Source organism: Ailuropoda melanoleuca, chromosome 6, assembly GCF_002007445.2.
Source record: "Ailuropoda melanoleuca isolate Jingjing chromosome 6, ASM200744v2, whole genome shotgun sequence".
In the NCBI taxonomy this organism is placed as follows: Eukaryota; Metazoa; Chordata; class Mammalia; order Carnivora; family Ursidae; genus Ailuropoda; species Ailuropoda melanoleuca.
In genome coordinates this window covers 11,570,122-11,596,210 of record NC_048223.1, presented here as the reverse complement: position 1 = coordinate 11,596,210, position 26,089 = coordinate 11,570,122, and the positions used below count along the sequence as shown (strand labels likewise).

The window sequence follows — 26,089 nt, the reverse complement described above, 5'->3', positions numbered from 1 at the left end:
TATTGAGGATCCCTTGCATGTGATGATTCATTTCACTTCTGTTGCTTTCAAGATTCTCTCTTTGTCTTTCAGTATTTTCACTTATAGCATATCTCAGTATAGATCTCTTGAGTTTATCCTACTAGGAGTTTGTTGAGCTTCTTGGATGTTTTGTTTGTTTGTTTTTTAAAGATTTTATTTTTTTAAGTAATCTCTACACGGAACATGGGGCTCAAGCTCACAACACTGAGATACAGAATTTTTTTAAGTAATCTCTACACGGAACATGGGGCTCAAGCTCACAACACTGAGATACAGAATCTCATTCTCCACTGACCTTGCCAGTCAGGTGCCCCTAGCTTCTTGGCTGTTTAAATGCATGTATTTCATCAAATTTGGGACATTTTCAGCCATTGTTTCTTCAAATAATCTCTTTGCCCCTTGAGTCTCCCTCTTTTCCCCAAAGCATCTGTTAGTTTTTTTCCTGGTATCTCACAGATCCTTCATTCTTTGTTTACGTTTCTTAAGTAATTTTCTTTGTGTTCTTCAGGCTGTTTTTCAGTTGCCCTGTAACTCTGATTCCTTCTTTCACCTGTTCAAATCTGCCTTTAAATCCCTCTGGTGAGTTTTTGATTTTTTGTAATTGTACCTTTCAGCTGGAGAATTTCTAAGGTTTCTGTTTCTTTAGATATTACTATTCTGTTCATACATCATTTTCTTTACTTTCTCCACATGTTTCTTTAGTTATTTGAGTATCTTTAAGGTGTTTGTTTAAAGTCTTTGTTTAGTGGGTTTGTTAACTGGTCTTTCTCGAGGATGGTTACTGTTGGTTTTTCCCTTTGAATGGGCCATACATTCCTGTTTCTTTGTATCGCGCGCGCGTGTGTGTGGTTGTTGAAAACTGGATGCTTGAATCTGATAATGTGGTAAATCTGAAAATCATATTGTCCCTCTTCCCCAGGGTTTGCTGGGTTTTGTTTTTATTTTCGTAATCTGTCTCTGCCAGGAGTCATTTTGAGGTATAAATTTAAGCTTTCCTCAGATCCTCACTGAGCTTGTGCCTTTTTCTGAATACATGTGGTGATTTTCTTTCTTTTTTTTTTTTTTTTAAAGATTTTATTTATTTATTTGACAGAGATAGAGACAGCCAGAGAGAGAGGGAACACAAGCAGGGGGAGTGGGAGAGGAAGAAGCAGGCTCATAGCAGAGGAGCCTGATGTGGGGCTCGATCCCATAACGCCGGGATCACGCCCTGAGCCGAAGGCAGACGCTTAACCGCTGTGCCACCCAGGCGCCCCACATGTGGTGATTTTCTTAATTCCCCTATTACTAGTTCTTTATTGTCTAGCTCCTGAAAGGAGAAAGTTAAAAAAGGCACCGGCCCTTTAGATTTCCCTCAGCCTGAGGCGAACGGGCTTACATAATTGGGGTGTGTGTGTGTGTGTGTGTGTGTGTGTGTGCCCATGCACACATCAGCGACTGCCTCTTTGTCAGCACCTCAGTGATCAGACACATGACGCAGCTGTCAGGCATAGGTCCCTGATATTTGGATGACAGAATCCTTATTGCTCACCTTAACTCCTGCAAGCTGCTCGTCGAACTAATGCACAGCTGCCTGGTATGTGCCTGGGGAGTGGAAGATGTGTAGCCATTGCTGAGCTCAGAGCTGAAATTAACCAAAATTTACAATCCAAGACTTCCTCTGGAAGTTTCAAGCCTTGAAGTAGACTCCAGAGTTCTGAAATAGTTAGACAAGATTGCTAGTACAGTTGTTGTCTGGGTGGGGAGACAGTTATACTTCGTGGCATGGGGAAATGATAATTCCACTGTCCCCATGCTGTGTGTTTTCTTTTGGAAATATGTACAACCTGGAGCAACACTTTTAAGAGATACAATAATTAGAGTCTATTAAAGAATAAGGACTGGAATACCAAAGGATTAAGATGATGAAAAAATTAGAAAACACTGTATAAATCTGGTTTTATTTAGTCCAGATAATTTAAGGAGATAGTTTTGATATTGATTGTAGTTTTGATAAAACTCGAGACTTTATTGATATAATCTGATTCAGTTCTCTTATTTTACAAATAAGAAAATGGAGTTTCAGTTAATATGACATTCACTGACTCATTGTTAATGGCAAGGCAGTTTAATGGCAACCCCAGTTTGTTAAACATATTTTATTTGTAGGAGCAGTGAAACAGGACTAGGACTAGAGTGAGGCAAGCAAGTTGCCTAGGGTACAAAATTGAAGGAGACAGTCACTCTTAGATGCAGACCCTGCACTTGTAAGATCCTTATTTATCAGAGTAATATTTGAACATGGTTTAAAATGTCAAATGGGGCGCCTGGGTGGCACAGCGGTTAAGCGTCTGCCTTCGGCTCAGGGCGTGATCCCGGCGTTATGGGATCGAGCCCCACATCAGGCTCTTCCACTATGAGCCTGCTTCTTCCTCTCCCACTCCCCCTGGCTTGTGTTCCCTCTCTCGCTGGCTGTCTCTATCTCTGTTGAATAAATAAATAAAATCTTTAAAAAAAAAATAAAATGTCAAATAGTCCTAGGAGACACCTCCTAGCCCTGCAGATTACAGATAGCCTGAGGAAGCTAGATGGAGTGATGATGGTAGAAAACAATTATCCCTTGAGACCTAGCCCTCAGTATGTGGTAATCTATCAGTTTGCAAGTACCTGTGGAACATTACCTCACTTTTTGTGAAAAGAGTGTGGGGTGTTCTGTCATTAGGCCTAGATTGGTTCCTGTACTCCTTTTTTCCTTCAGTCAGATCTCAGAGGCTGTATAGTTTCTTCTGTGCTTTTAAAGCTGTTTTCACCCACAACCCCTTGGGGGTTCTCTAAGCTTGGCTGGTGAGTTAGAGAATATAGACGTACCTCTCATTCCTTCTGCTTTACGGCTCATACAGCCAAATATGGAAACGATTTAGAGGTAATAGTAACAAAGACATAAGAAATTAACCCAGATGTTCTGCTTTTACTGTCATGGCCTCTTTTCTCTAGTTTCTGACTTCCATTTTGTTTTTGAGGGTACAATCACCTAGTTGAGCTCCATTCCCCTTAGGTAAAGGACATGTTTGTTTATGAGGTATTTACCCCCAGCACTTAGGGGTTAGAGGCAGTCTAGGCTGCATAAAACCCCTACCTCCATGTCTCAGGAAGATAATTTGTATTTCCCAGAACCTCAGTGGATGACGCATGGAATATACAAGCTGTCCTCTGAATATTAGTGGTTTCCTTTTTCGCATTACCCTATGTGAGGAGAATAAAACCAGAATATTCTGTACAGCCTTTGTCTTAGAACTAATGGGTATAAAGTTGTTACGCTGCTTCTCTGGATCTGTCCTTTTTATACCAGGTACCTAGCTTGCCTCCTTAGGACCATTATTTGTTCTTTAGGACATTGGAGTTCAAGACAGGCCATTTGTTTTTGTATTACATTTTAAAATAGCTGGATTCTGGGAACTAAGAGTTTATAAGGTGAAAAGACAGGTGGTTTTATTGGCTCAGTCAGAAGTAGCTAAATATATATAAACAGTAGTATTACGTTGGATCTAGTTTTAGTTTACAGATGCAGTTGGCTAGTTTGTGATGCTGATGGGAGCAGAATAAGTGTAATACAAGTCAGCATTACAGATGAAGTTATATTAGCAAGAAATAGAACTTTTCCCACTAGCATGTAAGCTCTTTCAGGACAGATTTAGCTTTGTACGCTGGATAGCTCATACTGTGCCTCGCACATAATAGGGCCTAAAGATAAATAATAAACAAGTTGAAAGCTTGGTAGAATCAGTTTGGTTGTTTATAAGCTCCACATAGTGTTCAGTGTTAGCTTTCGTTAAACCTGTTTCAGAGTGTTTACACACACATACACACACACACACGCACACACTCAGTTGTTAAATTGGGGAATATCTATACTTGCTAGTGTTTGGGTTTCCTTAATCTCCATTTTTTTTATCTTTTATTTTGAATTTTTCTTACGTCTGAAGTCTCTCGTATAGAAGTTTCATTTTTCTTTTAAATTTGGTACTCTAGGGGCACCTGGCTGACTCAGTTGGAAGAGCATGTGACTCTTGATCTCAGGATTGAGTAGGTATTACTTAAATAAATAAACTTGAAATAAATATAAATTTGATACTCAGTCTCTTCAGGTACCTGTTATCATATATTGGCCCTATTTGTTTCAACAGAAAAGTAATTTTGGTTTATGAAATGAAATATCCAGAGATAGATTCTGGGTTGAGGAATAATTAGATTTGGAGGCTTAAAAAATGGAATCTATGTGCACCTCTCACCTTCATTGTCAGGTTCTGTATGGTGACATTTACTCTGCTTTCAGGTTTAAGTCTGTTGGGAAAAGAGAAAGTACCTTCCCAGTAACCCTGGTGTACATCCCAGGAGTCTTTCTGAATGAACAACTTGAGTTTTCATCACTAGTCACAGAAATTAAGGGAATTTAATATTTTAATCGGCCATGCATGAATTGCATATACTACCCCTGAGATCTTGGAACTCCACCTAAGGAATGTCAAAATATCGTTGAGGTGGGGATGGTGAGGATAGTTTCTGAGGAGGTTGAGACACCATAATGAAAAGAAGAGAAAATGGATATTGGTACAGCTTAAAAGTCAGCTGCTTTTTAACATTTTGATTGACTTAATACTGATTTTTAAGGGATCAGTGAGGTTTTCTAAATTTTTTAAATTATCAAAGTAATATATGCATGTAGATTGAAGTTTCAAATAGTGCTAAAAGGCCTGATAATAAAAATATCAGTCCTTTACTCTCCTTTTTCTACCCCCTTGCCTCAAGAAGTAATCACTTTAAACTTCTTTGAGCTCTTTCAGAAGCAACAGCTTAAAAAGTTGAAAGTGATTACTTCTTGAGCAAGCGGGAGGAAAAAGGGGGAGGAGAACAAAGGACCGTTGCTTTTGTTATAGGCCTTATAGCACTATTTGACATTTTAAGCTATGTTCATGTATTACTTAGATAAATAAAAAACATAATTGTTAGTATTACCTCCTGATTCATTAATTTTAGACATCTACTGATTTTCTGTTAAGATAAATGAGGGTATGTATGTATTTATTAAGTAATCTGTACACCTATGTGGGCTTGAACTCACAACCCTGAGATCGAGAATCACATGCTCTACCTACTGAGCCAGCAAAGTGCCCCCATTTATTTTCTAAATTTATTTTTTAAGCCCCATTGTCTTTTTTTTTTTTTTTAAGATTTTATTTATTTATTTGACAGCGAGAGAGGGAACACAAGCAGGGGGAGTGGGAGAGGAAGAAGCAGGCCTCCAGCAGAGAAGCCTGATGTGGGGCTCGATCCCAGACCGCTGGGATCATGCCCTGAGCTGAAGGCAGATGCTTAACGACTGAGCCATCCAGGCGCCCCATAGCCCCATTGTCTTTATAAAATTGTATATTCATATTCAACATTTTTATCATTATGACTATATAAACATAACATATACTGTTTATACTTACTAAATTGTCTTTCTTGTGTAATTTATTTTTTATGAAACTTATAAGAAATTTGTATGGTTCACATTTAAAATTTTCTTCATGATCTTTGAATTTGTAACTAATCCTTCCCACACTCTCCAGCAGTTCTATAAAATTTGTATTTGTATATAATTTTTCACATAGGCCTGTCAGATAATCTTATCAGTTTTTTTCTTTTTTTTTCTGGAATCTTACTCCAAGTTGGACTATTTATTCTGATCTGCTTCAGATCTTAATTTACTTTTGCTAGCATTCTGGAAATTCCTTTTGCCTTTCTTCATTGGTTTTCCTGCTTCTTAGATCCTTTGTCTTCTTTTTCTTGTTTTACTCCTTTGTTTTGGTGGAACATATCCTCTGGTTGTTTCTTAAGTCAAAGTGAATTGGAATTACATTTTTTGAGAATGCCTGTCCAAAAATGACTAGTCTTCTCTTACACTTAATTTTAATTGGTAGTTCGGCTGTATTGGGGAGTTATCATTTAAAGTGTATGGAGTTTCAGTTTTGCAAGATGAAAATTGTTCTTGAGATGGATAGTGGTGGTGGTTGTACAAAATTGTGAATGTACTTACTTAATGCCATTGAACTGGACACCTAAAAATGGTTCAGATAATAAATTTTGTTTGCATTATATTAGTTAGCTAAGGGTGCCATAACAAAGTATCATAGACTGGGTAGCTTAAACAACAGAAATTTATTCTCAAAATTGTGGTTGCTAGAGTCTAAGATCAAGTTGTCATCAGGGTTGGTTTCTTCTGAGGGTGTCCGCTTTGTCTTCTCCCAGTGTCTTCATGTGGTCTTCCCATAGTGTGTATCTGTGTTCTAATCAGTTTTTCTTACAATGACACCAGTCATATTGGATTAGGGTCCATCCTAATGACCTCATTTTACTTAATTACCTCTTTAAAGACCCTCTCTCCAAATAGAATCACATTCTAAGGTACTAGAGGATAGGATGTCAGCATCTGAATTTTGGAGGGGAAGAAATTCAGTCCATCATGTGTACAGTAGTTATAAAAATACACATTAAAAACGTGAGTGTAGGGGAACCTGGGTGGCCCAGTCAGTTAAGCATCTGCCTTCTGCTCAGGTCGTGATCCCAGGGTCCTGGGACTGAGTCCCACATTGGGCTCTCTGCTCAGCAGGGAGTCTGCTTCTCCCTCTCTCTTTGCTGCTCTCCCTGCTAATTCTCTCACTTTCACTCTCAAATAAATAAATAAAATCTTTAAGGAAAAAAAAATGTGAGTATAGTCAGTCATCTGCCCATTTATGTTTAGTTGCCATGTAGTATGATAAGGGTTAAATCAGTTAATGGTTTGCATTTGTTGTATTAATTATGACATTAAATTCTTCATTATGTTATTTTTTCATAGTTGGTGGTTTATACCATAATTGCTCATCATTTAGCAATTTTAGCAAGATTATTATATTCCTTTTACTTCAGTGGTAACATATAGTGGCTTCTGCTTTAGATTATATAAAATGTAATATTCTTCAGATTTATAGAGTGGTGATATGTCTTAAGGTGATCTTGGTACAGCTTATTGTAATTCAGAGTAATAAGTAAAATTTGTGATACATATAGGGAGTAATGCTTTATGTATGTAAGGCATTAATTAAGTTGTTGAAAAACAGAATTACAGTTGATATTTTTTAAAGATTTATTTATTTTAGGGGGGAGGGGCAGAGGGAAAGAGAATCCTGAAGCAGACTCCCCACTGAGCAGGGAGCCTTACAAGGGACTCCATTCCAGGAGCTGAGATTATGACCTGAGCTGAAATCAAGAGCCAGCCGTGTAACCAGCTGAGCCACCCAGACTCCCCGCGGTTGATATTTTTTGAGAGCATGTTATTCTTGATATGCCTTTCTTTACTTTCAGGCCTTAGCTCTGTGTCCTCCTAGTCTATAAGTACTTAGTAAACATTTTGTCAAATGAATAAATTTTGATATGCGCGGGACTTTTGCCTGTGTTTTATTCCGTGTTAGCTTATATTAGATTTTCAAAGTGATGTTTCCAAAAATAAATGGTATAAGATGGCATTTTATTTGACCTATTCTTTAAAAAAACAAAAAGGGCTTGATTTTTAAGGAGCCTTTATTTCAGACCAGCCTATAATTTTTTATTTTCCCCATGATGGGATTCTTACCCATGGTGTTTCATTCTAAGAGTGTTTAACAATTAAAATTACTTGATAATATAGTAGGGTTTAAAACATTGAATAGAATAAAATCCTCTTATGAATTGCCTTGTCTTTTTTGCATTACTTACAGCACATTGTTATTTGGGGATTTTTTCCCCCTTCATTGTTTACCGAAAGATCTGTAACCCAACCAAACTTCCGGAGTTAGTCACTTGGGTATTGTCACTCTGCTGATTTTTATCAGAAACAGGAAATTGTCAAGTTATGTGTTAAACTATAAAAGAATCTAAAATTGCATTTGTGTTAGCATGAGCGATTTCTCTTCAGAATTTTCTTCTATCACTAGCTGGTTCCTTACTTTTGCAGTGTAACAACTAGCTTGCCAAAAATGGTCATATTAATCATGGCCTGTATACATAGCAAACTATACTTTCCCTCATAGTTTACATATCATACACAGTATGATTTGGTAAAATGCTTTGGCAAACTTAGTGTCATTTAATATATAGATATACCCAATGAATTTGTAAAAGCAGGCTGGGGAAGTGTTTTTAGGTGTTTAGCCCCATATTGTTATTTCTATATTTAGCAATTCTCTAGAGGTTCTTTAAGTACCTTTTAAGGAGTCTACAAGGCCAGACTATTTTCATTATACTGAGATACATATTTCCATTTTCATTCTGGAGTTTCCAGAGGCTATGTGAATGCAATGATATTTTATAATAAAATGTCAACAGTTGAAGATCTGCAAAACTTAATGTATATTACATGATGATACAAAATCATATGTGAGTATAAATAGGTCCATTTAAAGTATAAGACTGAGCATTGAATATTTTCTCCTATATATTTTAGTTTGCATTCAGTAAGATTGACACTTTTTGGAGTGTGGTTGAGATTTGACAGTTATGTAATCACTACCACAATCTAAATTCAGAACAGTTCTTCACCCCTGATGCTTTGTAGTCCAGAATGTCATACATAGATAGGCTTTTGAGTCTGGTTCAATGAGATCATATATGGTTAATGTAGGTTTAACTTTATAAGAAGCTGCTAAACTGTTACCCTTAGTAACTATATAAAACAGTAGCTATACTGTTTTGCATCCTCACAACCAATGTATGAGTTCCCCATTGTTTTGCATCCTCACTGGCACCTGGTACTGTTTGTGTTTCCTCTCTCTCTCCTCCTTTACCTCTTTCCTCTCCCTCCCTTCTCCTCTTTCTTTACTACCTCTCTTACCTTTTGAAGCCATTTAATTTGCTGTGTTGTGATATCATTTTGTGGTTTTAATTTGCATTTCTGTAATGACTAATGATATTGAAGATCTTCACATATTCTTGTATGTCATCCTTGTACAGTACCCCCTCTTTCCAAAAGTTCACATTATGCCACTTAAGAGGGACATTAGTATGGTAATGGCTTTTTTTTTTTTTTAAAGTGAAAATCCTCTTCAGATATTGTTTGGTGAAAACAGTACTAATGTAGGTCTTAGTAAAAGCAAAGTGGTGTGACTTGAACTTTCAGAAAGCAGGATACTTCATTTCATGTCATTTTGGCTTCTGAAAGGTTTCATAGGAATGTTCTACTTTCAGATAGTGGGAGAATCCTCTATTTTCTTTGGTGAAGTATCTGTTCAAGTATTGGACCATTTAAAAATGTTAAATATTTAAATATTTTTGTTCGATGGCTTTTCTGGGCACAGCCTGAGGCAGTGCTCCCTAGGGTGGAATAATATACTAGTGGCTCTGCTGGCCTGGCCTCCACAGCTTTGGGTTGGGAGTCATGACCCAGGTGATGTCCTCCTCTTTTGAAATGGGGGAAGCAGCCTTAATGATCTCTGAGTCACCTTTTGGGTCCTTCTTCCCTTGTCTTGAAGAATATCTCATGTTTACAGTGGGATAGCTCTATGGTTGCGTCTTATACAATCAAGAAAACTTGACAATCTTTCTTAATTCCATCTTGTCTCCAGTTCAAATTGGCTGCTTCCTGCTGGGGTGGCTGATTGACTCTGATGTTCACACCCATAATAATCTCTATCAAAGGATCCCTTGACTCTTAGAACACTCTTAGTGTTACTGTTCTTAATGTGTTTCTCATTTTTTTGTACTACAGCAGGCTGAGAATTTTCTACCTTTTAAATTGACTTCCTTTTTGATTAACAATTCCATCATTAAGGTATTTTTTCTCCCATGTTTACTATAAGCATTCAGGAGGAGCCAAGCCATAGTTTCAACACTTTGCTTAGAAATGGCCTCAGTCAGATACCCAGTGACTACAGTTCAGCCAAGCGCCTTGCCATCTTTTAACGAGGATCACCTTTCCTTCCGTTTCCAATAACATGTACCTTATTTCTGTTTGAGACGTCATCAGATTGGCCTTTATTGTTGTTAAAAAACAAAATTCAACTGACTAAATTTAAAGATCTTCCTGGCTTTATTTGACGATTCATGAGTTGGACAGCATTTCCTCTAGCAGATAGAGAGGAGTTCCAGGGGTGCCTGGGTAGCTCAGGTTTGCCTTCAGCTCAGGTCATGATCCCAGGGTTCTGGGATCAAGCCCTGCATGGGCTCTCTGCTCAGCGGGGAACCTGCTTCTTTCTCCCTCTACTCCCTCTCCCTCTGCTGCTCCCCTTGCTTGTACCCCTCTCTGTCGAATGAATGAAAAAAGGAGTTCCAAAAAACTGTATAAAATTAAAGGCTTTTATAGGCAGAGAGGTAGGAAAAGGAAGTTTCTAGCAGAGAGTGGATTGTTTGAGATAAGGTCACCTTCTTGTGGAGGATGGAAGGGTCTGTTGGGTGAATTACCTCACTGGTGCTGACCAGGTAATTCCAAATTGGCTAAAGGTTCCATTTCTGGGAGAGACTGAAACTGCAGTTATGTTAGGTATTGAGTCTTAGTCTTAGTTTGTTGATGGGGGGCTTAGCATGAGCAACTCCATTTTGGGCCTGTTGTCTGTTTTTTAACACTGTCTGTAAGTTCTGTGGATTACTGAAAAGTAGTTGCAGTTTTCAAGAATAGTGGATTTATTTACTTCTTTACATTCTGGTCATTTTTGCTGTATGTATTTTGCAACTCTATTAAGTATATATACATTTAAAATTGTTGTGTCATCTTGATGAATTGATCTTTTTCTCATTATCTCGTGTCTCTTTACCTGGTAATTTTCCTAGTTCAGAAATCTGCTTTGTAAGATATTTATATAGCAATTCCAGCTTTCTTTTGATTCCTGTTTGTATGATCCTTTTATTTTTATGCTATGTATCATTATAACAGTTCAGTCTTTATTAATTTGTCTGATCCCCTCTCTGTCTTAATTAATGTAAGACCATTTATTTAATGTAATTATTGATATATTTGAACTGTGTTATGTGTTATCTATTTCTTGTGGGGATTTATTTTTCCTCTTTTTTTTCTTGTCTTCTGGATTATTTGAATACTTTTTTTTAGTATCCATTTTATTCCATCTACTAGTTTTTGGTTATATCTCTTTGTCCTTTTCCTTTTCTTTCTTCTTCTTCTTTTTTTTTTTTTTTAGTGATTGCCCTAAAGGTTATATAATATACTTTATATACTTAACTTTTCACAGTGTATCTAGAATTTGTATTTTACCACTTAAAATAGAACATAAAATCTAATAACTATATAGGTCCCATTTCCCTCCCCACTTTATATAATTGTCAGATGAATTCTACATATGTAAAACCCCCGTGTTAGTATTATAATACTCCTTTTCAAGAGCTATGTGTGTTTTAAAGAATTTAAGAGATGAAAAAGAATCTTATTATATTCACCCAGATATTTACCATTTTTTTGTTCTTTCTTCATTTCTGAAGTTTCATGTTTCCCTCTTAATCACTTTTCTTTTAGCCTTAAGACCTTCCTTTACATTTCTATAGAGGCAGTCCACTGGGCAACAGAATGGCTTAGTTTTTCTTCATCTGAGAATGTCTTTATGTCATTTCATTCCTGAAGGATATTTTCACTGTATATAGAATTCTGGGTTGTTGGTTGCTTGCCTTCAGCATTTTTAGGATATGGGTCATAGTTTCTGGTGAGAAATCCTTAGTTCAGATTGCTTCTATATCAGGTTTTCTCAGCCTTAACGCATTGGACTGGATAATTCCTTATTGTGGGCTGTCCTGTTTATTATAGGATGTTTAGCTATTCTTGGCCTCTTCTAGTAGCACCATCCTGCCCCCCTCTCTCCAGTTGTGACAATAAAAAATGACTCTGGACATAGTTAAATATCCCCTTGGATGTGACATAATTCCCGATTAAGAACCACTGCCATGTATACTGTAATATGTTCTTCTATGGCTGCTTTCAAGATTTTTCTTTTACCTTTGGTTTTTAGCAGTTAAATTATGATGTGCCTGGACATGGTCTGAGTTTATTCTGTTTGCTTAGTTTCTTGAATCTGTAAATTTAAGTCTTTTGCAGACTTTCAAAAAAATTTCCACTACTGTTTCATCAAGTGTCTTTTCTGCATCATTGTCTTTTCTTTAGGGTCTTCAAAGAATGAATAGTGGTCTTTTGATATTGTCCTATTGGTCCCTGAAGCTCTGTTACTTTTCAAAATATGTTCCCTAATCTGTTCTTTAGCTTGGATAATTTGTGTTGATCTGTCTTCAGATTCGTATTGTCTTTCTTAATCCCTGGAATTTATGAATATTACCTCACGTGGCAAAAGGTGTGATTGATGACGTTAAGGATTTTAAGAGGTAGAATATATCCTGGATTATCTGATGAGCCCCAAGTCTAGTGACATGTGGCCTGATGAGGCAGGGGGAGATTGAATAGAAGAGGAGGAAGAGGCAGTGTGACCACAGAGGCAGAGTTACAGTGATGTAGCCACAGGGAATGCTGACAGCCACCTGAAGCTGGAAGAGGTAAAGTGCACATTCTTCCCTGGAGCCTTCAGAGGTAGTACAGCCCTGTCAACACCTTGGTTTTAGATTCTTTGATTGAGTCCTTGTTTGATATCTTCAGATCAATGGCAGAATTAATTTCTGTTATTTTAAACCGCCTGGATTGTGGTAATTTGTTACAGCAGCCATAGGAAATTAATGTAACTGTCATCTTGATTCTGCTATTCAGCCTCTCCAATGAAGTTTTTATTTCAAATATTGTGATTTTTAGTTCTAAAATTTACATTTGATCCTATTTAATAGCTTCTCCTTCTCAGATTTATCTTTCTGTTTGTTTCGAGAGTGTTCACTGTACGTTTTGGAGCATGGTTATAACAGCTGCTTTTAAGTCTTTTGATAATTCTGACATCTGGGTCATTTCTTGGCTTCTGTTCATTGTCTTTTTCTTCCAGCTCTTGTTGGCCAGATTTTCCTTCTTCTTTGTATTTTGGATAATTTTAGATTGTATACTAGACATTTTAAGTATTATTTTGTGAGACTTTGGATCCTGTTAAAATCCCTTGGAGAAATTGCTGTTGTTTTAGCAGGCATCAATCTGATTAGATTCAAACCCATCTTTTTGCTTTTTGTGGGCACTAGTACCAGCATCAGTTTCATTTTCTAAACCTTTGCTGTAATGCTTGAGTCTGTGTGCCATCTGTAATAGTCAGGGATGGTCTGGAACTTGGGTGGTAGTTATTTTGTACTTAAGTTTTCAGAGCTTTTTAATTGGTCTACCTGACTGGGCCATCTGGATTTGTAATCGACACTTATCCAGAGGAGAAACAAACTTATCTTTATGACAAGAGATGTGGTACAAGTTAGAGCAAGGTGCCCACCAAAGTTGGGCCCTTACCCTCTACGGGAACTGGCAGCAAGAATGAGTTGTATCTCATTGAATATTTATTTATTTATTTTTTTGAGGGAGTGTGTGTGCACAGGTGGGCGGAAGGGGGGAGAGAGGATCCCAAGAAGGCTCCACACCCAGCACAGAGCCCAGTGTGGGGCTTAATCATACAACCCCGAGATCATGACCTGAGCCAAAACCAAGAGTCAGATGCCTAACCAGCTGAGCTACCCAGGTGCCCCATTGAATGTTTACATTTTAAAGAGATGGCTCTCAGTTCTGAGATGACACCTCTAGGTGGTAGAAGGTTTATATTTCAAAGGGGCAGTGGAAATATTTATAATTTTGAGCTTTCTAAAGTGACTGTTCTAAGGGGGCTGTAGGGACCTCTCTTCTTATCACCAAGTTTGGGTTGGAACAAACAGTAAATTCTTGCAGTATCCAGCTTCCTTGTGCAGAACTTATGGGGCTAGAGTTGTCATCCTAGGGATGCAGCCCTAAGCCATTAGAAATGACGCTACTATTTGTTCAAGTCTCTTAGTGTGAGAGTGTGGACAAAATCATTTATGCTAAGAGCCTGCAGTTTTTATAGGCCAAGATTGAGGCCTAGTCAACAATAGGACTCAGAGGAGCCTATTTGAGAAGAGTCTTTGTCATGGATTACCTTCATCAGTTCTTTTCTCATGGGAGTTTTCCCCATATTTACCTATCCTCAGTAACCCTCTTCCTGGTTCCTTTTACCAGAAAGGTTGGGTTCTCTTATTATGTGTTTCAGTTTTTCATGTTGTTACTCAGTTCTGGGTATGGCTGTGCTTGACTTCAGGGTTAAGTGGTGAGATAGTGGGTATTTCCCCCATATTCTTTGTACCAGCTGGTTACTTTTTTTCTTCCTTTATCCAGAGGGATAGGTTTTCTCTTGGGGTTTTATTGGATGTGCCATCTCCACCATTGTGGCAGTGGTGCAGATCCACAACTGAGGCTGGCCTTGGGACAGCACTGGGAGAGGGGAAAAAAAGAAGAAATAAAACCTCAGGGATTTAACCCAGTCTTCTGGCTTTCAAGAGCCTTTCCCCCTGTCTTTTGGCCAAATGAGCTTCTCTTGAGCTTTTTCCTGACTTTACCTGCTATGCAATTTCCTGTTATGCCTACCTTTGGGTCAAAGCTAGAAAATAAAGCAGAAGGGGGGAAACCAAAAGGGTATTTATTGTTGATGTATTGGTCTTTTTTCAGATTGATTTCCCTTCCCAATCCGCCTGCTATTATTTACTTTTCAGAGTCCTCAGGAGTTGATTCTTTGTATTTTCTGGAGATTTTAGTTGTAATCAGAGAGAGAGGCTGCAGTGGGCTTATACCCATTTCGCTTGGAATTAAAAATACCTAGGGCAATGAATTTTAATATAACTGTGTGGAAAAGTTCACTTGGTAAACTTTTAGATTCCACATTACAAACTAGTATTTAAGAAGCTCTACCACTTGTCAAGTGTTAGTGTAGTACCAAAAAAGAATATCCACAATTATCTGAAAAGACTCTTAAAAGTACTCTTTTTCCAACTACGTTTTTGTGTGACACCAAGTTTTCTTTTCATCCAGAATAGTATGTTGCAGTACATTAAACGCAGAAACAGATATAGGAATCTATTAAGTCAGACATCGAAAAGATTTGCCAAAGTGTAAAATAGCACCACTGTTTTCACTAATGTTTTTGTTTGAGAAAATATAATTTTCATAAAAATGTTCTGTATTGAATTAAATATTATATTTAATTGAATTTTAAAATATCCAACATTTTCTAGCTTTTAATTCCCAGTGTGGTAAATATTGATCAGTATAACCAACATAAACAAAACCTTTTTGGGTCTTCAATTTTTAAGTATGTAAAGGGGTTTTGAGACTAAATAGTTTGAGAATTACTGATTTAGTAGGCAGTTGGTTTCCATGCATTTATAACCTCAACCCTTATTTTCTGGTCTTTACGAGGCGACATGATACTACACATTGTTAGAACTTAAGAGTTGAAGCGGCTGGCTGGCCAATGAAATCACAAGCATAGGTATTGTGCTACATGAAAGGCAAGTCTTTCACTAACGCCACAAGGGTTTCTGGCCCAATGAGTGGAGTTTGATAGTAATTCTTGCTACAAGTATTTAAAAAAAAAAAAAAAGGCAGCATGGTAATCAAAAGTACATTGACTTGTACAGTTATCATGATGAGCACTGAGTAATGTATAGAACTGTTGATTTACTGTATTGTACATCTGAAACTGATGTAGCACTGTGTTATCTGTATTGGAATTAAAATTTTTAAAAAAGCATATGAACTTTGGGGAGATGAAAAGAACATGCATTTGTCTCCCTGTTTCCATCACTTATTTTCTAAAGTTTAAAAGCCATTTAACTTCTTTAGGTCATATTTTATAAAGTAAGGATAATACGTCAAAGGATTATTGTGAGGGAAATGCTAGGTTAATACCTGAATTATGTACATACAATAAACATTCCTTGGTGTGGAGTTACATATTTTTAACAACTCTCGGCCTTTGCGAAGGAGTATAAAGACCTCTGATTGTAAGCCACTAGATGTTCTCCAATTTAATCTGCTGATCTCTAGGACAGTAAATTCTGTATTGTGCGTAGTGACGTTGAAATAATTATTCTTTACTTTCTGTTTGGTCCTATGCTTGTAATAACCGGATCAGGAAAGGCCAGGAGTATGATCAGCAAGTGTGTATAGGTCTAGTTTGGGAATGAGTTTGGAGGTGAATTTGAAAAACAAACTGAGATCAGGAAATAAGCCCAGGAAGAAAAGGCAGGCAGGGTGTGAGTACTGTAAATAAGGACTGATGTCAATTCCAGGGTCCATGATATTTGTATTACCAGAGCGGGGCAGACAATCAGTGGGGATCAAAATAGGCAGTTCACATTCTATCAAGGAAAGCCGATACTTGACATCAGGCAGGAATTGGACACTGGTTGGTAAGGCTTCTGGGTTCAGGTGCCAGGTACGGGGATACAGACAGAAGGACAGGAATCCAGTTCCTGAAAGCAAGAGTAGGGGCCAGGAGCATCCAAGTATAAATTTCATGAGTGTAGTTGAAAACATGGAGCTGACACTTTTGTAGGAGAATGTAGAATGTTAAGTGACCCCCTTTACAACCAGGCCTCTTGTCTGGATCAACGAATAGTGGAGTCATACCATATTCAGTTTATATAATTTGAACTAAGCTTGGCTAAAAGATCAGGAGGGAAATGGCTGTTAAAAAGTGCAAAGGTTTCTACCCATTCTATTCTTAGTGTATGCTTCAGAGTAGGCATGAGTAGGCATTCTCATTTGGCCTCAGTTGCTGTCGCTCTTATAGTGTAAGCATGTCATATCACTATTTCTTGTGTTTAAAAATAGTTTTCTAAATTCTGATTATCTGGATTCTGAATTCAACTTAGCTCTTTTATCTGCTACTTAACCGAAGAAATAGTCATCAAAGGAAAGTTAATTTATTAGTGTTTTTTGTTTTGTCTTTGTATGTTTTGTTTCTTGTGAGGTGGTTTTTTTTTTTCTTTTTGCTTTATGTTCTAATTGTTTAGGTTTTAGTTGTGATTCTGTGATAAAGCAGATTTACTTTATACCCTTATTTCTCTCTCATTTCTTTTTCCCTCAGTTCCCTCTCATTTCTTTTTCCTCCTACTTTTCTCCATGTTTCCTCACACCTACTTTGTGTTTTGGCTGCCAGATCCTGTTAGTTATAGCTTTCAGTTGGTTTTCTCTTTTTATAGTACATTTTTTAAAAGTGGAGTAATATTTTTGTAAAATATTCAAACTACACATATCTGTGGAATATGGATTAAGTTTTACCAATCTTACCACTCACTGAGGCTGCCACTTTTACAATTTGATGTATATTCTCCCAGAACTTTTTAATGCATATACAAATATATGTAATGGGAGTTTTAAAAAAATTGAATTATAATCCTTTTGTTTTAGAATTTGCATTTTTGCTTAATATGTAATATTTATTGGACATTTTACCATGCCAGTACTTACAATTTAGACACTCTTTATTCCTTATTTTTCACAGTTATTAGCAGTGCCACAGCAAACATTCTTACACACATGACTTTGGATACTTGCATTATTTTTTCCTGTAGTATGTAGATTGCTGATTCAAAGAAATGAACACGTAAAATGTCGGCAGTTACTATCAAGTTGTTCTTCAAAAAATTTACCTAAAATATAATAACCAAGTTAAAAAGACACATGACTGAAAAAAATTTGTATCAAAGACAAAGGGCAAGTATTCCTACTACATGAAGAGTTTCTAAGAATTGGAAAAGAAAAGCCATACCTTGGGTAAATGGGCAAAAGAAATAAACAGGTAGTCCATACAGAAAAACAAAAGTAAATGTCCCTTAAATTTGGGAAATGTGCTTAATTTCACTGTAATGGAGAAATACAATTAAAAACTTCTTTGAAATATCATTTCTTACTTATCTGGCAAAAATCCAAAATCCAAATTTTGTTGGTAATGCTGTGGGGAAATAATCACTCCCACATATTGTGGAAAATATAAAAGGATAAAGAACCTATGGATAGAGTATTTGGCACTATCTCACAAAATTATATAAACCTTAAGCTTCGACTCAGCATTTTTCTATGACTCTAACCCAAAGGTACACTAACAGAAAAACAAAATGACATGTATATTAGACTATTTATTGCAGTACTGTTTATTATCAGAAGGCTGGAAACAACTCACTATCTAAGGTCTAATTGAGGAAACTGAGATACTTCTATAATGATGAAGTACTGTGCGGTAGTTAGTTATATTAGAAAAGAACTCTGATACTGCTGTGGAATGATGTTCAGAATGTAGTGTTAAAAAAAGCAAGGTTCAGACAGTACATAGTGTGCCCCTCCCTTTGTGCGTGTACATGTTTTGTTGTCATGGGGTGTGAAAATTAGAATTTCCGATTTACATATGTTTTCTCTCACATATTCAAAAAGCAACAATAGAAAGATAAACCAAAACCAATAAAAAATGGTTATTCTTTAGGGAGAGGGAGAGAAAAGAGAGAGAAGGTGAGTATGGAAGCAGAACCCTGTGAATGTACCTTGTTTGATTGTTATACTTTCACAACCATCTAAATGCTTTATATAATAATGAAATAAAATTAAATTTTAGGGACACCTGACTGGCTCATTCAGAAAAGCATGCAACTCTTGATCTTGGGCTCATGAGATCAACACTGGGTGTAGAGATTACTTAAGTAAATAAATAAACTTTTAAAATAATTAAATTTTTAAAAGGAAAAAGAAAGTGATCTTCAAAAAGTGGAAACAGATGAATCTAGCTGTTTATCTAGTTGGTGTTCTAAACACAGAGACATTTATTCTCCCTTTCTGGTAGGGTCTATGTATTAGTGTAATCAAAAATGTTCTTAGTAAAACAAAGCAGCAGTTTCTAAAAGCAGGTATAGCTAGCAAATTATTTTGGAAATCGTAGATCTGGGCAGTGATCATCAGGGGCTGATAAAACCATTAGGTGAAGGTTTGATGGGGAACCTGATGGGTGAATCTTTGATACTTCTGTATCCACCATTCATTTTAAATGTCAACCAGACATAGGGTGCCTCCTGTATTAAAAAAAAAGAAAAAAAATATTTTATTTTTTTATTTGACAGAGAGAGAGTGAGTGTGTGTGTGTGAGTGTGAGTACAAGCAGAGGGAGAGGGAGAAGCAGGCTCCCTACAGAGTAGGGAGCTGGGTGCTGGGCTCTATCCCAGGACCCCAGCATCATGACCCAAACAGAAGGCAGACGCTTAATGGACTGAGCCACGCAGGTGCCCCATCTATGAAGTATTCTTGCATCAGCAACAACAAAAGAATCTGGGGGTGGGGGTGAGGCAATAAAGCCTCTAGGTAAAATTACCAATTATTAGGAAACAGGGTAGATAAAGGAACACCATGAGGATGTACCTCAGTCAAATCCACAGTGTGGGAAGTGCTACAGGACAAATGAAGCCGGGTTCTTCAACAAATAAATGCATGGAAATAGTGGGGAAAGAGAATGCGTTATATAGAGTAAGGAGATGTAAAACATTAACCAAAGTGCAATATACAGACTTAGTTTAGATCCTAGTTCAAACCAACTTTATAAAAGACTTTTTATTTAAATACACTCAGTAAAACTTGAACATCAGTATTGGATGAAATGAAAGAATTGTTGCAGGTGCTCTTACCCTCAGTAAAGAAGCACTTATATTTTTAACAGTACAAGTTTTTAAAAAATATGTTGATAACTGAACTTCAGTATAGTTTATTTTATTTGCAATGTCATGTCTTTTTATGCATTTAAGACCTTATTCTGAGTAGGGGTTTTAGGTTTTACCAGACTTACTAACCTTTTTTCTATGGGGTGGGGGCCCATGGCAAAAAAGGTAAAAGACCCCTTGATTTGTTGTTAATTTTCGTGGGGTATGTGTTCTTATCTGTTAGTATTTATAGGTGAAATCGTAGGATTCCAGCACCCCCACCCAAAATTGGGGGATAAATGACCTGCAAAATCAGAGTATTAATTGAAGTTGGGTGATAGGTATGGGATTCATTATACTATTCCTTACTTTGTATGTGTTGAAAATTTACATAATTTCAAAAATTAAGCTTTATATCAATTTTTAGTTATAATGCCAATAATGTATGTAGGGGAAGGCTTATTTTGTACATTCTGGGGAGCATTAAATAAACGGGTTTTTTTTCTGTTACTCTGATAAAGAATAATACCTCAATTTTAGTTTTCATTTCTTTAATTATATAAGGATATTTAGGGTCTTTTGCAGTACTTTTTGACTGTCCTTTCTATTACATAATTGCTCTTTGTTCTTTGCCAATTTTTAAACTTAGTCTCTTTGTTTTTTGATGTTGGTGGTAGGTACAATAAAGGCTCCCCCAAAGATGTACACATTCTAATGTCCAGAACCTGTTACGTTACATAGTTAAAGAGACTTTGCATATGTTAAGGATTTTGAAATGGGGAAATTATTTTGGATTATCATTGTGGGCCCACTGTAAGTTATAAAGGTCCTTATGAAAGGAGGCAGAAGGGTTAAAGTGAGCAAATTAGATGTGAGGATCACACTAAAGATCAGGGTGATGTAATCATGAGCCAAAGAATGCAGGCAGCTTCTAGAAACTGGAAGTGGCAAGGATTAGATTTTCCTCTACAGCCACCAGAAGGAATACAACACTGCTGACACTTTGATTTTAGCCCATACGACCCATTTCATACCTCTAACCTCCAGAGCTGTAAGATAATTTGTGTTGTTTTAAGTCACTAAGTTTGTGATAATTGGTTACAGCAACAGTAGGTACTAATGTCCTTTTCTGTATAAAAGTTAAACATTTTCATTTTATAGTTACTAACACTGAAATTGTGGTATTAAAAGACTTCTTTTTATCAGGAATGTGAAAATATTTCTAAATTTTATTTCTTGTTTTGCTTTTTTATCTATAATCAGTGTATTTTATTTTAAACTTTTAATTTTGAGACAATTATAGATCCACAGGCAGTCGTAAGAAATCTTACAACTTACTGAAAGATCCAGTGTCTCCTTTACTTCGTTTCTCCCAGTGGTGACATCTGGCAAAAGTATAGTACAGTATAACAACCAGGATATTAATATTTATACTGTCAAGAGACAACTTTTTCATCACCACAAGAATCCCTGATGTTGCCCTTTTATAACCACACCCACTTCCCTCCAACACCTACTCCCTCCTTAATCCCAGACAATCAAAATAATTTTGTCATTTCAAGAATGTCTTATAAATGGAGTTACACAGTATATAAACTTTGGGATTGGTGTTTTGTTTTTGTTTTTTGGGTTTTTTTGGTCATTCAGCATAATTCCTTGGAGATACTTTCAGCTTTTTGTATGTATCTATTATTTTTTCCCTTTTTATTGCTGAGTGATATTTCTTGGTATGGAATGTACCACACTTTGTTTAACCATTCTCTCGTTGAAGGACATCTGAGGGATTTACCGTTTTTGGTTATTACAAATAAAGTTGCTATAAACATTATGTAAAAGTTTTTGTGTGAATATAAGTCTTCATTTCTTTGGGATAAATGCCAGGAGTACTGTTGGTTGGTATGGTAGTTGCATATTTAATTTTACAAGAAGCTGCCAAACTTTTTTTTTCCTTCAGAGCATCTATGTCATTTAACATAGTCTCGCCAGCAGTGTATGAATGATCCAGTTTCAACATATCTTTATCAGCATTTGGTATTGTCTCTTATTTTAGCCATTCTGATAGGTGTGTAGTGACATTTCAGCATGGTTTTAATTTGCATTTTCTTAATGATGATGAACATCTTTTTATGTGTTTGCCATCTCTGTCTTCTTCATTGAATGTCTCTTCATGTCTTTTGCTTGTTTTCTAATTGAATTTGTTTTTCTACTGTTGAGTTTTTCCTTTATGGATCTTGCTTTTGGTGTCAAGTCTAAGAACTCTTTGCCTAGCTCTATATCTTGAAGATTTCTCCTATATATTTTTCTTAAAGTTTCATAATTTTACGTTTAAGGTTGTCATTCATGTTGTTTGTGTTTGCATAGGTGTGAGATTAGGTCTTGAACTTTTTTGCTGGGGCAGGGGCTATTGATGTCCTTTCGCTTTAGCGGCATTTGTTGAGAAAGCTTCTCCCTACCCCACTGAATTACTTTTTGTACCTTCATCAGAGAGAGAGCTAGAGAGAGAGTGCACAAGCAGGGGAAGTGGCAGGCAGAGAGAGAAGCAAGCACCCCGCTGAGCAAGGAGCCTGATGTGGGACTCAATCCCAGGACCCTGGGATCATGACCTGAGCCAAAGGCAGACACCTAACCACCTGAGCCACCCAGGCATCCCTTGGATTCTCTTTCTTTTCCGTTGATACTCATGTCTTTTTCTTTGCGTACCATGTAATTTTGACTAGCTATATAAGTTTCCTCCTATTTTATTTTGACTTTAAAATGTTTTAGCTATTCTAGTTAATTTGCTTTTCCTTCAAAATTATAGAATAATATTGTCTGTATATACAAAAAACTTTTGCTGGGACTTTGATAAGAATTATGTAAACCTATGTATCAATTTGGGAAAAAATAGCATCCTTACTATGTTTGAATCTTCTATTTCAGAAGCACTTTTATTTAGATCTTTAATTTCTTTTATCTGCATTTTGTAGTTTTCAGCATAGAGTCTCCTTCATGTTTTGTTAGGTTTGTACCTCTTTCATTTTTTTTCCTTTTTTATTTATGTAATTGTAAACGATACGCACTTTTAATTTTGGTGTCCGTGTGTTCATTGATTGTACATAGAAATACAGTTGATTTTTGCATGTTGATCTTGTGTCTTGCGACCTTGCTGAATTCACTAGTTAGTACTAGGAGGGTTTGGGGGGTTTTGTTTCTCGTTTTTGGGGGGGTGTAGCTTTTAGAATCTTCTCTGTAATCAGTCATGTCATCTGTAAATAAGGAGAGTTTTATTTCTTATTTTCTGATCTATATGCCATTTATATTCTTTTCGTACCTTGCTGAACTGGCTAAAACTTGCAGCACTTTGTTGAGTAAGAGTAGTGAGAGCAGATATCTGCCTTGTTCTTGATTATAGGAGGAAGACATCTGTCTTTGACCATTAGTATATTGTTAGCTGTAGGTTTTTTGTAGATCCTATTTATCAGGTTGAGGAAGTTCCCTTCTATTTCTGTTTTTCTGAGAACTTTTATCATGGGGGTTGAATTTTGTCAGATGCTTTTTCTGCATTGAGTAATACGCTCATATGATTTTTCTTAGCTTGTTAGTGTGGTGAATTATACTGATTAATTTTATATATTGAACCAGCTTTGCATCCCTGGAAAAAACCCTACTTGATCAGGGAGTATTAATTCTTTTTATATCCTGCTGAATTCTGTCTGCTAATATTTTGTTAAGGATTTTTGTGTCTATATTAATGAGGGATATTGGTTGGTATTTTACTCTTTTTATACTGTTGTTTAGTTTTGACATCAGTTAATACCAATTTCAAAGATAAATAGGGCAGTGTTTCTCCATTTCCCCTCTACTATTTTCTAGAAGGGATTATGTAGAATTGGTGTAAATTCTTTAAATAATTGGTAGAATTCTTGAGAAGCCGTCTAGACCTGGAGATTTCTTTTGGGGGGTGGAGTTTTTAAGTTACGAATTTAATTTCCCGAATAGTTACAGGGCTATTCAAATATCTATTTCATATCGAGTGTGTTTTGGTACTTCGCTTTTTTTGAAGAATTGGTCCATTTCTAAGTTGTCAAATTTTGTAGCATTCCCTTATTATCCTTTTGATGGGAGGAAGCAGCTTTGACTAACCCAAATACAGCTTAGAAACTAGGGTCAGTCCCCACCAAGTTGCATGACTAATACAATAATAGTAAGGTGACAACTGGAAGGATAATTGGGATATTGATAGGAAACTAGAAAATTCTGGGTATACAACCTACAGTGTCGTATCAACTCTAATTTTCTATAGAATGTCATTTGCCGATTTTATGTGATTAGTCTTCTAGATAAATTTTAAAGTCAGTTTTTGTCAAGTTTCAGAAAAAATTCCATTTAAATTTCACTAAATTTAAAGATTAATTATAAGGGTGTGTGTGTGCAGGTTCCCACAGGGAGGGAATCAGAGTCAGTGTTCAAGTATGCCTGAAAAAAAACCCTCTCTGCTTTCTATTGCTTTGGAAAGTCATCACTCACTGTAAATTTTTTGCATCATGTGCTAGTAATTATTTAGACTTTTTATTTGCAAGTAATTCATACAGAAAAATTGCAAGAATACAAATTGATTTTTTTGGTTTCTCTGTTTATTATTTTTTGAATACCACATCATCCTCTTATTTTAGCATTATTAGTTATTTCACTGCTGTACACACTTGAGCCATTCTTTCAGAAGAACGTGTGGTAGGTTTTGAGGCCTTGCAGTGCTCCCCAAAAAGCATCTACTGTATAAACACAAAGTATCTGTACTTTAGTGCTAGTGGATGTTGAATTCTAGATTAAAATGCATTTCTTTGAGAATATTGAACAACTTCTTTCGTTGTTGAGAAAAGAGAATGCTGGGACGCCTGGGTGGCTCAGTTGGTTAAGCTAAACCTGAGCCTTAAACTAAACCTGAGCCTTAAACTAAACCTGAGCCTTCAGCTCAGGTTATGATCCTGGGTCCCACATCGGGCTCTCTGCTCAGCAGGGAGCCTGCTTCCCCCTCTGCCTGCCGCTCCCCGTGTATGTGGGTGCCTTCGTTCTCTCTTTCTGACAGATAAATAAAATCTTTAAAAAAAAAAAGAAAGAAAGAAAAGAGAATGCTATTCAATATCCAAAACTAAAAGCTGAATTTGCTTTCTAAGCCAGGGGTAGCTGTTTATGTAAATTAATCTCTCTGAAGAAAGCAGGGAACGCATCTAATAAATTCAGGAGTGAGTTAGGCTTGTAACTTTCCTTTCTTTGTTCTGAGTTTGTATAAATTGGAATTACTTGTTCTTTGAGTTTTAATAGAACTTGCATGTAAACCATGTGATCCTGATGTTCATTATGGGAAGATTTCTTAATGACTGATTAAATGTTATTACTTTTCTAATTTTTATTTTTCTATGAATTTGTACATATTACTTTCACATTTATTGATAAAGTTGCTTGCAGTATTGCCAGGTGATTTGAATATCTGCAGCATCTCTAATTATGACTCCCTTTTCATTCCTGGTATTTGGGTCTGTTTTTTCCTTTTTTCTTTTATAAGTCTTGCCAGAACTATGTCCATTTTATTAGTCATGGTAAAGAACTACCTTTTTATTCTGTTGAGCCTTCCTTCTATATCATTGTTTTCTTTCATGAAATTGTACTTTTATTTATATTATTTCATTTTTTCTACTTTATATCATTCTACTTGTGTAATGCTTAAGACAGATACTCAGTTCATTAATTTATTTTAAGGTTTTCTTTTCTGATCTATTTACAACTGGAGTCTCTTCTGTATACTCCTTTTGCTGCATCCCACAAGTTTGGTTATATAAAGTCTTTTTATTATTTTACTCCTCTAAATATTTTCACAATGCTATTATAATTTCTTCTTTGACACGTGAAGTTTTAGAAGTTCCCAAACAGGAGGTTTTTAAAAAGCTCTTTTTGTAATGATTGTCAGAGAATATGGTTGTAGGATACCAAGTACATGAAAGTTATTGAGACTTTCTCTATCACCTGACATTTGATAATTTTTATATATGTTATATTTGTACTCTTCTGCTTGGAAGTAATATTTGTGTATGTTTATTAGATCAGACTTAATGATTTTGATGTCAGTTCTTATCTAGCCTTATTAATTTTTTGTGTCCTTGATTTATTACTGAGGTAAGTGTTAAAGATTGTCCTCTGTGACAATGGATTTGTGACTTTTTTTTTGTGGTTCTATCAGTCTATTTTGGAAGTATGTTAATAGGTACATATGAGTTTGTTACGTATATTTAATAAAACCTTCGATTGTATTGTGAACTTCTTTATTACTGGTAATGGTTTGCCTTAATGGTTTGTCCTTTTTGTGTATTACTAATATAGCTACATCAGTTTTGTCTTGATTAGTATTCGATTAGTATTAGTATTGCCTGTTTTTATTTTTTTTCATATTTTTCCTTTCAACCTGTCAGTT

At 36.2% G+C, this 26,089-nt stretch overlaps 1 protein-coding gene and 1 non-coding gene across 4 annotated transcripts in view; both read left to right on the top strand.

Moving 5' to 3' along the window:
- NCK1 (NCK adaptor protein 1) overlaps positions 1–26,089 on the top strand; it is a 77,071-nt gene that overhangs the window by 29,500 nt on the left and 21,482 nt on the right. The window lies entirely within an intron of this gene.
- LOC117802856 lies at positions 15,390–15,544 on the top strand. Its single transcript, XR_004626371.1, has one exon. It is a non-coding gene; the product is annotated as a small nucleolar RNA SNORA62/SNORA6 family (small nucleolar RNA).